This window comes from Equus caballus, chromosome 27 (genome assembly GCF_041296265.1).
Source record: "Equus caballus isolate H_3958 breed thoroughbred chromosome 27, TB-T2T, whole genome shotgun sequence".
Taxonomy (NCBI): Eukaryota; Metazoa; Chordata; class Mammalia; order Perissodactyla; family Equidae; genus Equus; species Equus caballus.
The window spans coordinates 13,498,323-13,514,950 of NC_091710.1; the positions used below are offsets into that span (position 1 = coordinate 13,498,323).

General features: G+C 33.7%; 1 pseudogene; it reads left to right on the forward strand.

Annotated features, from left to right (window-relative positions):
• Window positions 1–2,868: 2,868 nt before the first annotated feature.
• LOC138921073 (olfactory receptor 13G1-like) lies at window positions 2,869–3,793 on the forward strand (annotated as a pseudogene).
• Window positions 3,794–16,628: the final 12,835 nt, after the last annotated feature.

The window sequence follows — 16,628 nt, forward strand, 5'->3', positions numbered from 1 at the left end:
CTTAAAAATACAAGATCATTGACAGATATTGCCACCGTCAAGATTTAAGCCCTAAGCATTTACCTAATTTTAACTTTCACTACTTTTTCTTACCTCCAAATTTAAATCAATAAAAAAATCTGTCAGTTTAAAAATAATAACTAAAGCAAAATAGATGATTCTAGATGAGATGAACAAAAAGGAACATGGCCAAAAGTCAATGGCTATAAATTACAAGACCTGAAGAAATAGACGTCCTTGCTGATGTGGGCAGGCTCTCTTTGGATGGATGCTCTGGCTTTTGGGAATCAAGGGTAGCATGGAAGCCAGGCCAGTCTCACTTGCAGAATGTAACTAGAAACCATTGACCATAGAATAGAAATTTTGGACACCTGTGGATTGAAAATAATATATGTCTACATCATGGGTCAATAGAAAACTTTCTGAACAAAGCTTTTATAGTCAATAGATACCCTCTCCTCCCAGTGAACTGTGTCATGATACCCCTTTGAATTTGACCTTTTCTACACACAGTAACCATTCCAACTTATGGCACGAGCATTGAGAATAGAGCTGCAATGCTATCACTCTTGTAAAGGGAATGGGGCATTCCAAGAAGAGATGAGAAAAGCAGTCTCCAGATCCTCTTCACTTTTACTCTTAAATCAGAGATAGTGGAGCGGAGGTGTACTTACTTATCGCTTTGCAAACTTTCTGCATTTTGTGAAACCTGGCTTTGAATGTTGGGATAGAATCATTAATGATTACATGGGTAAATAAAAATTACATGGTCATATAGCATTAATTACCTTGATAAATAACAATTCTCCAAGGGACAATTGAAGGTTTTTCTTCATCACGGACTCAGTTTATATTTGGGTGCTTATTTTGGTGAGTAAGATCAAGAAGGCTGGAAGAGTTCCATTGTCTTATACATTCACCCCAAGAAGCTTTGATACCAGATCTCTGATTCAGATGGAATGAAGGACCAGGGTCTCTTACAATAATTGAAAAACACATTCAACCCTCAGTATTTTAAAGAGTAATGTCATTTATTTCAATATCATATATTTCAAATATTAAAAAATACTTAAATTAACTTTCAAATATCAACTATCACAATTATATTTTCTATCCTCATCTATGTTTTCCAAATCATATATTATTCAGCATAAAACTTATATGTTCTTTCCAACCTTTCCTATATCATTCATTTTTTTGTGCGCATTCACCATACTATTTTGTGTTTTACCTGAAGGCATATAGTGGAGAGGTTAAGAGTAATTTCCTTAGAGTCAGAAAAGCTAGATGTAAATTTTTTCTCTTCCACTTATGAGGTTTGTAATCCAGTCATCTGTTATTTTATCTTTCAGAACATTGTTTTCTTATCAATTACATAAAGATGTTAACATTTAATTTCCAAAGGTTTTTTTAGAAAAAATTATATATCTACAGAGGATCTAACACATAGATCCAAGTACTGGCAGATATTACATCACTTCACTATGAAAAAAATAAAAAAAATAAAGCTAGGAATTCTTGAAGTGGATTATAGGTTAAACAAAATCTTTACTTTTTCACACCAGTCTGAACAGCTACACATGAATCAGTCACTAGCTTAAATTTAGAAAATTGTTAGTTGGGATTTCAGGGCCTAGAGGAGCAAATCAGACTGGATTTTTGTCTCAAACATGATTTTTACTTATACCGCTGGATAGGTATCTGAGGTACAATATGACCTCTGAAAAGCAGTGAACAATATAAAACATAAAGTTATGAATAAATTTACAATTGCTTTGAATACTGCTACTGGATGCACCGGGTCACAATAGTCCTGATAGTCATGAATTCAGGTAAAAATATGACTATACATAAAAACAAATCTATCCAAACAAATGAGCAAAAAGAAAACAGGTGACAAAGTGCTAGAAAAGTTTTGGGGATGAATAAAATAAAACAAGAATTTCCCTTTGAAACTCATGGCTACCTTTCAGATAACTGTTTTTCAGCTGCTTCTATCCTGGAGTATCCCTAAAAACCTTTTGCTCCGACTATATAATATCTAATATTTGTCCCAATTTATACTATTTTTGTAAGTAAGAAATCTGAAGGTTATGGAGGGTAAATGGCCAGTCTACAGCTATGATGAAATGAAGAAGTAACCCCAGATTTTCTATTTTTACATCCAACACTCTTGCCATTGCACGGCAGTACAACAAATTAGTTCACTCAATTTTAGGATTGCACTTTTAAAATTGAGGAAAAAATCTCAAAGCAGGAATTTGATTAAATTATTTGGTGCTTGGACTTCAATAAATTAGTCAATGATCTCATGAATACCCAGCCTTAGAATTTTCTGTTGGGCATTTTCCCCCTGATATGTTCCCACTATGATTAGTCCTGTCAGCTTCTGTTGTTTTGGATATTACTGATTGCATATGTTTGTAGAAAGATGGCATGCAATTAACAGAATAAATGAGATATGCAATTATTTGTATTATATTTCCACTGTGTGTGTGTGTGTGTGCGTGTGTGTGTATAAATGAAGGTAACTTAGGCTCAGGCAAGTTTCAACTCAAAATGATAATACTGAAATATTTGAAGCCATTTATTTTTCTATTATTTTTCTTCTCAACCACAGGCTTCTGTTTACTGGAGTCATTAATGGAAGAATATGCATCAGAAATTGGTATGGATCTTGAGAATAGAGGATATTGCCTGGAAGGCCAAAGTCCATCATAAAGGAATTCCTGCTACAAAGTTGTGTCAAATCAATACTCAAATCACTTCATTCACACACACACACACAATCTTATAATGACATTCAGATTTCTTTAATTCCCACATGTTCACTCTCTGCAATGTCTGCCATTTAATCACCAAAACAATATGAATAACAGTATTATAACTGAGTTTATGATTCTGGGGCTCAGCCAAAATCCTGAACTCCAGGGAGTTCTCTTCATTTGCTTTCTCCTCATCTATCTTGTGGCTTTTCTTGGCAATTTGATCATTGTCATTGCCATAATCTAGAACACCACACTACATACCCCCATGTATGTTCTCCTTCTGTCACTGGCTATTATAGACATCATCTGCACAACAAGCAAAATACCCAAGATGCTTGGGACCATGTTAACATCAGGAAGGACCATTTCAAACGGAGGCTGCATGTCCTAGCTCTTCTTCTTTACATGGTCCCTGGGAGCTGAGATGGTTCTTTTCACCACCATGGCCTATGACCGCTATGTGGTCATCTGTTTCCCTCTTCACTACAGCACTGTCATGAACCACCATATGTGCATGGCCTTACTCAGCATTGTCATGGCTATTGCAGTAACCAATTCCTGGGTACACACAGGTCTCATCCTGAAGCTGACCTTCTGTGGACCAAATACCATTGACCACTTCTTCTGTGAGATACCCCCACTGCTGTCTTTGTCCTGCAGCCCTGTGAAAGTCAATGAGGTGATGGTCTATATTGCAGATATTACCCTGGCAGTGGGCGACTTCACCCTCACCTGCATCTCCTGTGCTTTTATCATCGCTGCCATTCTCCACATCTGCACAGCAGCAGGCAAGAGAAAGGCCTTTTCGACATGCTCATCCCACCTCATAGTGGTGTCCCTTTACTATTGCCCTGTAATCTACACCTACATCCGTCCTGCTTCCAGCTACACATTTGAAAGAGACAAAGTGGTAGCTGCACTCTGTACTCTTGTGACCCCCCACATTGAACCCCATTGTGTACAGTTTCCAGAACAAGGAGATGCAGACAGGGATTAAGAAAGTCTTTTCATTTCTGAAACATTAATGGTTTCAAGGGGGTGCATCACTACTCTACTTTAGAATTGTCTACTAGAACATCTCAGATTTTACTGATGTTTCACTTATTTCCATTTCAACTTTTCCTGTTCTCTCTTAAGGGCAAGAATGTTTCACTCCACTGTAACTCACTTCCCTAGCTCCTTATTTCCAAAATGTACTTATTCTCTTATGATTTCACTAGTAATTTATACTTATCATTCCACACGTTAATAATTTTTTTTCATGTAAACTTTAAAAACCAATCACAGTAGAAGAAAGTGTTTTCTCTTTTTCTTATTCTGTTCCTGACCTCCTCATCATCTCTACAATTCCATACTTTTCATTTTTACAAAATCTGTAATGTAATACACATACATCACACAAATATATGACATAAGATATATCATAAATTACATCATAAAATGTGATTTATATACCAATGTATTTCTAAAATATATATGCATAACTTCTAATTCTTATAGATCCATGTATACAAACATTTACCTCTACAAAAAATAAATATTATTTCTAATATTCTAAAGTTAACAATTTTATAAATCAAATCATGTCCACCATTTATGTAACAAGAAAATACATTCTATCTTTGTGAGACATGTTTGGTACACATGCATTACAGTTTTGCTTTAACATCCATGTTATAATCAGGATTCCACTGCAATATATCTTATAAAATAAGAGCAAGATTTTCTCATACTATTATTTTTGAAAAAATTAAAAAATGAGAATAATAGTATTCTCATACTATTATTCTTGAAAAAATGCAGTTAATGTCATTATTGCCTGCATTAGGTTTTTCAATCTACAAATACAAGAACCATATATTATTACTTTTATATAACATTTAATGCCAAATTTTAAGTAAATTAATACCTAATACAAGGAAACAGAGAACTATTCTCAATGCCCTCCAGCTGAAGAATACCAGAAACACGTGATTAGGTGAATGAGTTGATTTATTGCATAAAGGAGACAGCACATCACGTGTCAGTAAGAGGGTGCTGACATGGACTTATTTGTGATTGTGTTGGGTATATGGGAAAAGAACAAAAAAAGGGGATTTTTACTAGATTGGATCATGTCAGAAAATAAGGGTAATTTTATCTGGAAGGTAGAAAGAATAAACATTGCTAAGCTGTAATTGCTAAAGAGGCAGCAATCAAATGTATTAAATGGGAAAAGGAGATATTGGTAATTTCTGAGGTTTGGGCTGTGTTATTATTTTCATGTCAGCTCAGACGTGTCAACAGAGGGGCTTTTTTCTGTCTTCCTCTTTCATAAGGAACTTTTCTGATGCTGATGTTGTGTGAGTTTATTTTGCAATCAACAGGAGAACACTATGACCTAGGTGTTTAGCCAGACAAGCTGAGTAGACAGTTGTCAGAGACTGCTTTTTTTCTCACTTCTTTAAAATGAACTTAATAAAGAACTTCTCCATTATGCTCTCTTCTTTGTCAAAAAAAAAAAAGCCATATAGAAGTCAAATCAATAACATAGGTTAATTCCTTTCTAAAGAATAAATATAAAAGAATTGTCTGAATGTGTATTTTATTTTGAAATTAGGCAGCTATAAGTATGATTTAAAATTGTTAGACTATCATGTGAGACATTCAAATTTGTTTTCATTCGTATTTTTTATGTTGAGGGGAAAATTTTAAAAGTAAACTAATTCTGGGCTTCTTGCTCTCATAGCTTATTCCACTCTGGCTTCCACATTATTCTTGCTGAATATAGCACTGAACATTGTATTTCATTATATATATATACACACCCGCCACATCAATACCGGATATTTGGACTATCTTGCATGATTCTCTACCTAACCCATTATACTGACACATCTACCTCATAACCATAGACACAGAAGAGAACAACTCTGTGTGCTGCTAGTTGTCTAGAAGGGGTAAGATCCCTACAGGAGACTACAGGCTGTGGAAAGTTGAAATTGTATGTTCATATTCCTTTCACAGATACTTTTACCTAAAAGTGCAAACATCCACCTTAAATTATACACCTATTGATCATTTTAAGAGTAAGATTTCAATAGTCATTTGAGTATTTTGTGTATTTTGTGCCATTTATTTGTTGTTATGTGATTGTACAATGGGCAGAACTAGGGTATATAATGGATTTGCCCTTCACTGTATCTAGTACTTGTCGTAATGTATACTTAATATTCCATAATGATCTTCCTAGTACACTTAGAACACTGTGATCATGAGCCAGCCAGTCTGGGTTTGGGCCTCATATAGGTTATTTCTGATTTCTCTGGAGAAAAATCTTGTTCTAGTGAGTGCAGTTGTAGGGCAATTTTTTGTTAAGTCTCTAATATATTTAACTATGAATAACAGAGGATAGTACTTCAGTCCTTTTAAATCAGTGAGGAGACTTATGCTGAATGCAATGGAAGTCAGGTTTTAGACAGTCAATAGTGTCTGCGGCAGCTCAATGAGACCAGCAAAGAACGAGGCTCCTTCCATTTTCTTGTTCTGCCATTCAACTGTGTCTTCTCTAGGGTCATGAATGGCTTCTACATTACCAGGCATCTCACTCATGACCCAAGCAGAATGAAGGATAAAGATGGAGATGTCACAGGGCAAATAAGTCTTTAGCTATTATTTTTTAACTTTTTTCTGATTTATTGAGGTATAATTGACAAAATAGTAAGATATGTAAAGTGTGTGTCATGATGCTTTTTTAAATTAAGAATCACTCAGCCATAATCATGAATTTACATCATATTGGCCATGGCCATACCACTGCACCATCTCAAGCTGTAAGTACATATTGGAAGAATAGATTTAGAAAGTAGGGACTTGGCATCTTTGAACAAACTTTAAGTTAACATACATGGAGAAGGAAAGAGGTGCTCATATTATGTCAGTTAATAATAATGCCTATCAAGAAATTTATCATAAGTACATTGGAATCACAAACATAATGTTGAAATAAAATTGGATTGCAAAAGAGAGAATGCCAAAACGGAGACCATCGTTTGATTTGTAGATGTTGAATCATCCCTGCGTCTGTGGAGTAAATACAAATTTATCATGCTGTATGGTAATTTTAAAGTGTTGTATTTGTTTTGCTAATATTTTTTGAGGATTTTTGCATCAACGACCATCAGTGATACTGGCCTGTAATTTTCCTTTTTTGTTGTCCTTATTTGGTTTTGATATCAGGGTAATGTTGGCCTCATGGAGTGACTTAGGAAACAGTCCCTCTTCTTCAATATTTCAAAATTGTTTCATAGGACAGGTATTATGTCTTCTTTGAATATCTGGTAGAATTCACCAAAGAATCCATCTGGCCCAGGACTATAGATTTTTGGGGGAGGTTTTCGATTACTGTTTCAATCACTTTACTTATGATTGGTCTATTAAGAGCCTCTATTTTTTCTTCATTTAGTTTTGGGAGATTATATGAGTCTAAAAATTTATCTGTTTTTTCTGGGTTATCTAGTTTGTTGGTATATAGTTTTGCATAGTATTCTCTAAAAGTCCTTTGTATTTCTGTGGGATGCACTGTGATTTCTACTCTTTAATTTCTAATTTTATTTATTTGAGCCTTCTCTCATTTTCTCATAGTCTGGCTAAGGGTTTGTCAATTTTGCTTCTCAAGGAATCAGCTCTAACTTTCAGTGATCCATTGTATTGTGTTTTTAGTCTCTATTTCATTTATTTTGGCTCTGATTTTTATTATTTCCCTATTTCTACTGACTTTTAGATATGCTATTATTCTAGTTCTTTTATTGTTAGTTTAAGGTTACTTATTTTTATATTTTTCTTGTTTGTTGAGGTAGTCCTCTAGTGCTAAAACTTTGCCTCTTAGTCCCACTTTTGCTACATTGCATAAGTTTTAGTATGTTGTGCTTTCAATTTCATCTGCCTCTAGGTATTTTTTTATTGCTCTTTTGATTTCTTTCTTTCTTCATTTTTTTATGTTTATGTTTTTTCTGATGAAGATTAGCCTGGAGATAACATCTGTGTGAATCTTCTTCCACTTGATATGTGGGTCACTACCATAGTATGGCAAATGAGTGATGCAGGTCTGAACTTGAGATCTGAACCCACAAATCCAGGGTGCCAAAATAGAGCATGCCAAAATTAACCACTAAACCACGGATCCAGCCCTCTCCTTTGATTTCTTCTTTGATCCTTTGGTTGATCAGTAGCATGTTGTTTAGTCCTCACATGTTTGTGACTTTCTCAGCTTTTTTATTGAATTTGATTTCTAGTTTCACAGTGTTCTGGTCAGATGCTTGACCTGATTTCAATCTTCTTAATTGTATTGAGGCTGGCCCTTTTTCTCAACATATGGTCCATTTTGGGGAAGTTTCCCTGTGCACTTGAGAAGAAAATATTCTGCTTTTGGGAGGTGGAATGTTCTATATACAACTATTAAATCCACCTGGTCCAGTGTTTCATTTAAGGTCACTGTTTCCTTGTTGACTTTCTGTCTGGATGATATATCCAAGGATGTAAATTGGGTGTTGAAGTCCCCTACTATTATTGTGTTTCTGTCAATTTCTTCATTTAGGTCTGTTAATAGTCACATTATATACTTCAGTGATCCTGTGTTAGGTGCATATATATTAATAAGTGCTACGTCTTCTTCGTGGAATGTTCCTGTTATCAGTATATAATTACCCTGATACAAATATTAACAAAATGAGGAATAAAAATCACATGATAATCTCAATAGATACAGAGAAAGAATTTGATAAGTTACAACATAAATTGATGATAAATACTCTCAACCAATTGCATATAGAAGGAAAGTTCATCAACATAATAAAGGTCACATATGACTAACCCAGAGACAATATCATAGTTAATGGTGAAAAACTGAAAGCTATGACTCTGAGAGCAGGAAAAAGATAAGGGTGCCCACTCTCACAACTCTCATTCAATACAGTACTAGAAGTTTTGGTCAGAGCAATTAGGTAAGTAAAAGAAATAAAAAGGATCCAATTGGAGAGAAAGAAGTAAAATTCTCACTGTTTCTGGATGACATGATACTGAATATAGAAAGCCCTAGAGAATCCACCAGAAAACATGTAGCAATAGTCAACAACTACAGCAAAGTTGAAGGTTATAAAATCAACATTCAAAAATCACTTGCATTTTTATACACTAATAATGAACTAACAGAAAGAAAGTTAAGAATACAATAACATTTACAATCACAACAAAGGAATAAAGAACCTAGGAATAAATTTAAGCAAGGAGATGAAAGACCCATACAATGAAAACTGCAAGATATTAGTGAAAATTTGAAGAAGACATAGACAAATGGAAAGATATCTCACACTCATGGATGGGAAGAATAAACATAGTTAAAATGTCCATATTACCTAAAGCACTCTACAGATTCAGTGAAATCCCAATCAGAATCCCAAGACATTCTTCATGGAAACAGAACAAAGAATTCTGAAATAAATATGGAACAACAAAAGACCCCCAAAAGCCAAAGCAATTCTGAGAAAAAAGAACAAAGCTGGAGGTATCACAATCCCTGACTTCAAAATATACTGCAAAGCTATAATCAAAACATCATGGTAGTGTCACAAAAATATACACCCATATCAATGGAATAGAATTGAAATCCCAGAAATAAAATCACACATTTATGGACAACTAATCTTTGACAATGGAGCCAAGAACATACAATGGAAAAAGGAAAGTTTCTCCAATAAATTTTGTTGGGAAAACTGGCAACCACATGCAAGAGAATGAACACAGACCATTATCTTACATGATACACAAAAATTAACTCAAAATGGAATAAAGCCCTGAATGTAAGACCTGAAACTATAAAGCCCCTAGAAAAAAAATACAGGCAGAACACTCTTTGACATTGGTTTTAGCAGTATCTTTTTGAATACTTTGTCATCTTAAGCAAGGGAAACAAACAAACAAAAATAAACAAGTGGAACTACATCAGACTAAAAAGCTTCTGCAAGGCAAATGACACCATGAAGAAAATGAAAAGATAACCCCCCAACTGGGAGAAAATATTTGCAAAGCATATATCTGACAAGGGGTTAATTTCCAAAATATGTAAAGAACTCATACAACTCAAAAACAAAAAAATGAACAACCTGATCAGAAAAGGATCACAGGATATAAACCAACATTTTTCCAAAGAAGATTCACAGATGACAAACAGGAACATGAAAAAAAATGTTTAGCATCTCTAATTATTAGTTAAATGTAAATCAAAGTTACAATGAGATATCTCCTTATACACCTCAGCTATATTTAACAAGACAAGAAAAAACAGGCATTGGAGAGGATACGGAGAAACAGAATTCTGATGCACTCCTTATGGGAGTGCAAACTGGTGTAGCCACTATGGAAAATGGTAGGGAGACTTCCCAAAAAATTAAAAATAGAAATATCATATGATCCAGCTATCCCATTACTGGATATTTATCCCAAGAACTTAAAATCAACAATTCAAGGAGATTTATGCATCCTTATGTTCATTTCAGCATTATTCACAATAACCAAGAGGTGGAAGTAACCCAAGCACCCTTCTATAGATGAATGGATAAAGAAGATGTGGTAGATATACATAATGGGATACTACTCACTTATGAAAAAAGACAAAATTGTGCTATTTGTTATGACATGGATGGATTTTGAGGGTATTATGATAAAGCAAAATAAGTCAAAGACAGGCAAACACCATATAATTTCACTCATATGTGGAAAATAAACAAACACATGGATAAGGAGAATAGATAAGTATTTACCAGAGGGAAAGGAGTGAGATTAGGGCAAAAGGGAGAAAGGTGCATATATAGTAAACATTTCAATTCCACTGATTATGAAGGTTACCCTAAAAATTATGATCTAAAATGTTTGATAATCATTAATAATTTTTTAATATGTATGTTCTGTAATATAAAAATGTAAACAATGACAGTGAATGATATTTAAATAGGCTTTAACATAATTAATTTATTGAGTCCATCCATTTTGACCACAACACTACATAGTAAAATTATTTTATGTTAATCATGGTATTTTTAGTATCAATGTGAGCAAATATGCCTCAATCAATGTTTTTAGGATCTTATTTAATACTTCCTTATTGGTGAATAGATGACCTGTTATTGTGAATTTTATACTGTAATATTTATATATATAATTATATTTATATTTTTATATATATATTTATATATAAATATTATACCCAGTGACTACTAGAAATATAAATGACACTACAACACGTATTACACCAAAATGGAACAAGTGAATTACTAGTTATGCTTACTAAGTCAGACATTATTTTTAATATATTTTCACAATTATGCCAACATACTGTTGAAATTTAATCTTACAAATAAATTTGAAATTGTTGCAAGCATTTTTTATTTAAAACGGGTACTAAAATATTTTGGCCTCTTTTGATAATTTAAAGAAAGTGTAGAGAATTTTGTTTCTAAGTATGCGTACATGAGATGTTAGAATATCATTTACTTACATCATTTTTGCCCACAAAGTTACATGATTGTAGAAATGTTTTCAAATATCTACTTTTATTTTTCCCTATAATACTAATTTCTTCCAAAAACAAGTTAATTTACACACTTGTTTTAAAAAGGCAAACTCTATTTTGAAAGGATAGTATGTTTGTTAAGTTTTTCAAGCCTTAACTTTCAGCTATGTAACAGGCAAACATCCCTAAAAAGTTCACCACTCTTTGGAATTTTTGTTAAAGTCAAATGTTTCATACTAGAATTATTCCAAATGACTTTATAGCAAAGTAATTTGACTGTATATCTTTAATGCAATATAACCTAAATGCAAAGAACTTCAAAAATAATTTCGATGATGTCAGTAATTGTATGTAATTCTGCATTAACATCCACAGAATCTTCCACATGAAATATCCATTTTCTTCAACAACAAAAATTTTACAAGATTAAAATATACAAAAACTGATGATGTTCTTTACCTTTAAACTTCATATCCCCTAGCTCCCTCCACTTAAAAGAGCTGGAAATAATCAATACAGTACCAAAGAAAACTACTAGCCCTGTAGTTGTGGTATCTAAAAGCTATATCCAATTTTTTAAAATCACAAATATTTGGAGTAATCACAAGCTACAGATCAGGGGCAGAACTGACATATGGCAAGACAGGAGTTTGTAGCCTCACTAGAATACATGAACTTAATCAAATAGCAACATGACAAATGAACTCAGGTGTGAAGTTATATTCTTTTACTGCTGAAGAGTGCATATTTGTGCATAAATATGGATAGTAATTGTAATGAATTTAATACATCAAATATGTTTAAATTAAGGTGCTCCAAATGATCTTAAAGCATTTTCATGAACATATGAGAACGTTAGAAAATAAATTCATTAAAACTGGTGCGTAAAATAAAAAAAATGTAGGCTGGCCCTGTGGCCTAGTGGTTAAGTTTGCGCCCTCCTCTGCAGGCGACCCAGTGTTTCCTTGGTTCGAATCCTGGGCGCGGACATGGCACTGCTCATCAGACCACGCTGAGGCAGCATCCCACATGCCACAACTGGAAGGACCCACAACTAGGAATGTGCAACTATGCACCGGGGGGTTTTGGGGAGAAAAAGGAAAAAAATAAAATCTTTAAAAGAAAATTGTATTTTTCCTTTTGCTAACTGCTCCTTACATAACTCCCTTACACTGTGATAATCTTAACCTTGCTATTCTTCTCTCCTACATTACTGATGAAGCCTCTCACAGCTGGTTAACACTGATGGATCACCTCCTGACCACTCATGCTTGATCTGCAGGAAACTTCTGTGAGTGATGCCGAATTCTCATGATTCATTGATCATTCTCATTTAAAAGGTGACAGTGGTAAATATTGTGCTGATATGCAATATCAACACCCTTTGATGTAGTTGACGTGGCACCTTTGACTTCAGCTACTACAGCTCAACAACTTAAATTATATGCGCTCACCTGGCCCTGCACCCTAGTCAAAGGAAAAACTGCCAAATTTTTATACTGATAATAAATGAGCTTTCAGAGTGGTTTATGATTTTGGAATGTTGTGGAAGCAATGTGGTTTTCTAACTTCCAGCAGAAATAAAATTAAAAACAGCCCTTATGTTCAGGAATTATTGGATGCTATATTTAACCTACTGCTTTAGCTATTATTAAGTTCCTGGGGCATTCTAAACTCTACTTCCTGGAAGCTAAAGAGAATCACCTTGCAGCCACTTACACAAGGAATGCTCTTCTTAAAGAAACCAATAGCAGTAAATGTATCTTATACAAGAAACTCACTTAAAACACAAAAGAGTATGCAGGCTGAAAGTAATAATATGGAAAAGTATATACAATAATAGCATTATTCAATAAAAGGTAAGACTGACTATATTTACATTGGAGGAAGTAGACATCAGAGTAAAAGTTAATTACTGCAGGGATGATCATAATGATAAAAAGATCAACAACCAATAAGACACAGTAATCCTAAATGTGTATGCAATAATGTGCAGGGCTTCAAAATCCATGAAACAAAAACTGACACAACTGAAAGGAGGTAAAGAAATATTCAAGATTATATCTGGAGACTTTAGTCATCAAACTTACCAATTAAAAGAACTAATAAAAAGAAAATTATCAAAGACATACGATGGAACAGCACTATAAACCACCTGGGCTTAATCCATATTTACAGAGCACCCCACTTAACAAAACACAATATTGTTATGTGCAATGACTTCAATGAATCTTCAAAGAATTGTGCTCAGTGAAAAAAGACAAACCTCAAAAATTATATGGTGTACACGATTCCGTTGTCTAATATGCATAAATTCATATAATTCATGATGAAATTATAGAATTGAGAACTAATTAGTGATTTCAAGGAATTGAGGGTGAGGAGGGTATTGGCATGGCTATAAAAAGGCAAACTGATGGATCCTTGTGGTGATGCACCTGACGTGTATCCTGAATGTAGCGGCGGATACGTGAACCTACACTCATAATAAAAAAGCATAGAGCTAAACACATGCACATACACACAAACATATACACGAGACAAGAAAAACAAGGAACGTCTGAGAAGTAGTGATGAATTTTATCAGTGCCATCATTTTGGTTATAATATCACATTTTAGTTTTGCAAGATGTTATCCTTGAGGAAAGATGAGTAAAATTTACTTAGTATCTTTCTATATTACTTCTTACAACAGCATATGAATATAAAATTATCTCCCCAAAAAAGAGTTTAAATTAAAAAAATACAGTATTAATACATACAACAGCATGGATGAATCTCAAAAACATGCTAGTGACAGAAATCTTAAACAAAATTGTGTATGCCATAGAATTCGACTAGTATAAATGCCCAGAAAACAAAACTAATTCAAGGTGTAAAAAGACAGAATGATACTTAACTCTGCGGGGTTTGGGGTAGGGATTGCTAGGATGGGGTTAGAAGGAAGAAATTTTCTGCAATGATAATGATTTCAACCCATTAAATGTGTATATGCATTTGCCAAAACTCATTGAGTGGTGCACTTACATTTCTGTATCTAACTGTATGTAAATTAAATATATTGCATAGGTAGCTTTCTGTACCAATTTTGTGTTTTGATTTCATAAAAAGAAATAAAATTAAAAATCAGCAAACAACTCTAGTTAACATTATATATCCATCCTGAGATGTTCAGGGGGTAAAGTGTACCAATGTCTGAAATTTATTTGAAACAAATAAAAGCAATAAATGTAATGGACTCAAGTTGGAGAAAGGCATTCATAAATATATAGATATGTAGTAAAGAAAATACAGCAAAATGTTAATTGTAGAACATAGTAGATACATCTATCGATATTGACTGTATATATGTCTTTCAAGTTTTTCATTTATAATATAATTTTCATATGACAATGTTGGGAGAAAAAATATTAACTATATAAAAGTGAAAGATGTAAATATTTTGAATAACTCAACTACATAAATACATGCAGTTTTTCAAATACACAATTTATTAAGGGACCATTGGTTAGAATCCATAAATAAATGAAAATAAGCTGAATATTTAATAGGAAATAAAACAAACTTGAGAAAGTATTAGGCATTCAGATATTGAGAACCAGTTTCTAAATAGCTATAGGTTTAGGAGAATATAAAAACAAATATTTCAAGATACATGAAAATAAATAAAAATGCAAGAGATTCCTTTATCAGTTTTCAAAAATTGTGGGATATGACCAAAGCCATATTATAGAAGGTACATAAATTAGGGCCTGGATTTAATATTTATCATACAAATACATTTACAGGAATGTTAGATAATGTATCCATGGAAATAAGAGATACCTGAGAAAAAAACTAAAAATAAAATAAAACAAAACAAAATAAAAATATTGTGCCATATAAAAAATGATTAATTTCCCATAAATTAAAATGTAAAGTGAATATAATAGAAAGGCTCTGGACGTTAGGATGAAGATTTTACAAATAACACAAAGGAAAACTGGGTGAAAATACTAGCTACAAAAAGTAATTGCTAAAAATACATAACTAAAAATAAAGTGTTAATTAATAGAACAGACAAAATCAGTTACTGATTGTTCTGCTGAATTGTCAGGTACCATAACCGTCTCAGACAAGATCCAGATAAGAAAATCTCTTTAACATAATAAACATCACCAAAATGAAATAAATAAATAAATACACAGGAAGAGATATTTGAAGAAATAATGAAGAGTTTTTTTCCTGTTAAAGTAAGATTATATTTCCCCCTTGAAATTGATATGCATTGCCAAACATAATATATTAGAAAAAATCTACAGATGGGCGTATTTGTAAGGTTTAAGAGCACGGATGGCAAGGGGAAAATTGGAACCTCTTTCAAAAGAATATCTTGCAAATGCACAAAATAATTATGTTCTCATCTGACTATTCAGTGGCAACATCAGTACTATTGTATCCTCGTTTTTGCAATAAGGAAACTTTTAGATTTTAACTTTTAGCTTCAGTTATTTTCCCAAAAATAAAATGGGAGAGCCTGTCAATGTCAAGTCAGTATTATGCATAAGTAGTTGGATCTAGAGTTTCTTATATCATCACCATAGACTCTTGTGTGTGGTGTTCCATATACATGACATTTATTTATCCCTCAGCTAGTATATACCCAGTTGAATGCATGCCCAAAATGCCAAACAATGTCCTCAGTTCTTAGGACACATCAGAGAACAAAAACAAAAAGCCCTGCTTATGGGTGCATTATATTTCAGGCCAGGTGCATGTGTGTGTGGGAAAGGCAGATACTCAACATAAACATAATAAATAGGTAAATTCTATTGTATGCTAGAAGATCCTAAGCGCAACAGTGAAAGGAAAAGTGGCACAAAAATGAGGCCAATCAAGAGTGATGGGGTATTGGTGGGAGGCTCATGCTAGGCTTCATTGAGCAACTAACTTTGGAGCACAGACTTGAAAGAAATGACGGAATTAGTCCCACAGATTCTTGAGGCAAGAGCAGTGTAGTAAGTGAAAACTCCAAGTGCACTAAGCCCTCAAGCAAGACTGGGCTGTATGTTCTTGAACCACGTGGATGCCTGTTTGGTGGGAAGGTGAGAGCAGTGAGAGGTGAGGTCACAGGGTAAGTAGGAACTAGACAGGTAGAGTGCTGGAGGTCTTCATGAGGACCATGGCTTTGCTCCAAGGTTGGGGTGGGAACCCACTGTGAGCTTTGAGAAGGGGAGTGCCATGATCTGACTCTCAAATATGATTCTGGCTACTTTGGTGAGGGGCACCGACAGAACAGGGGAGATTAGGCAAACATTTCAGAAGTTCAGGTGAAA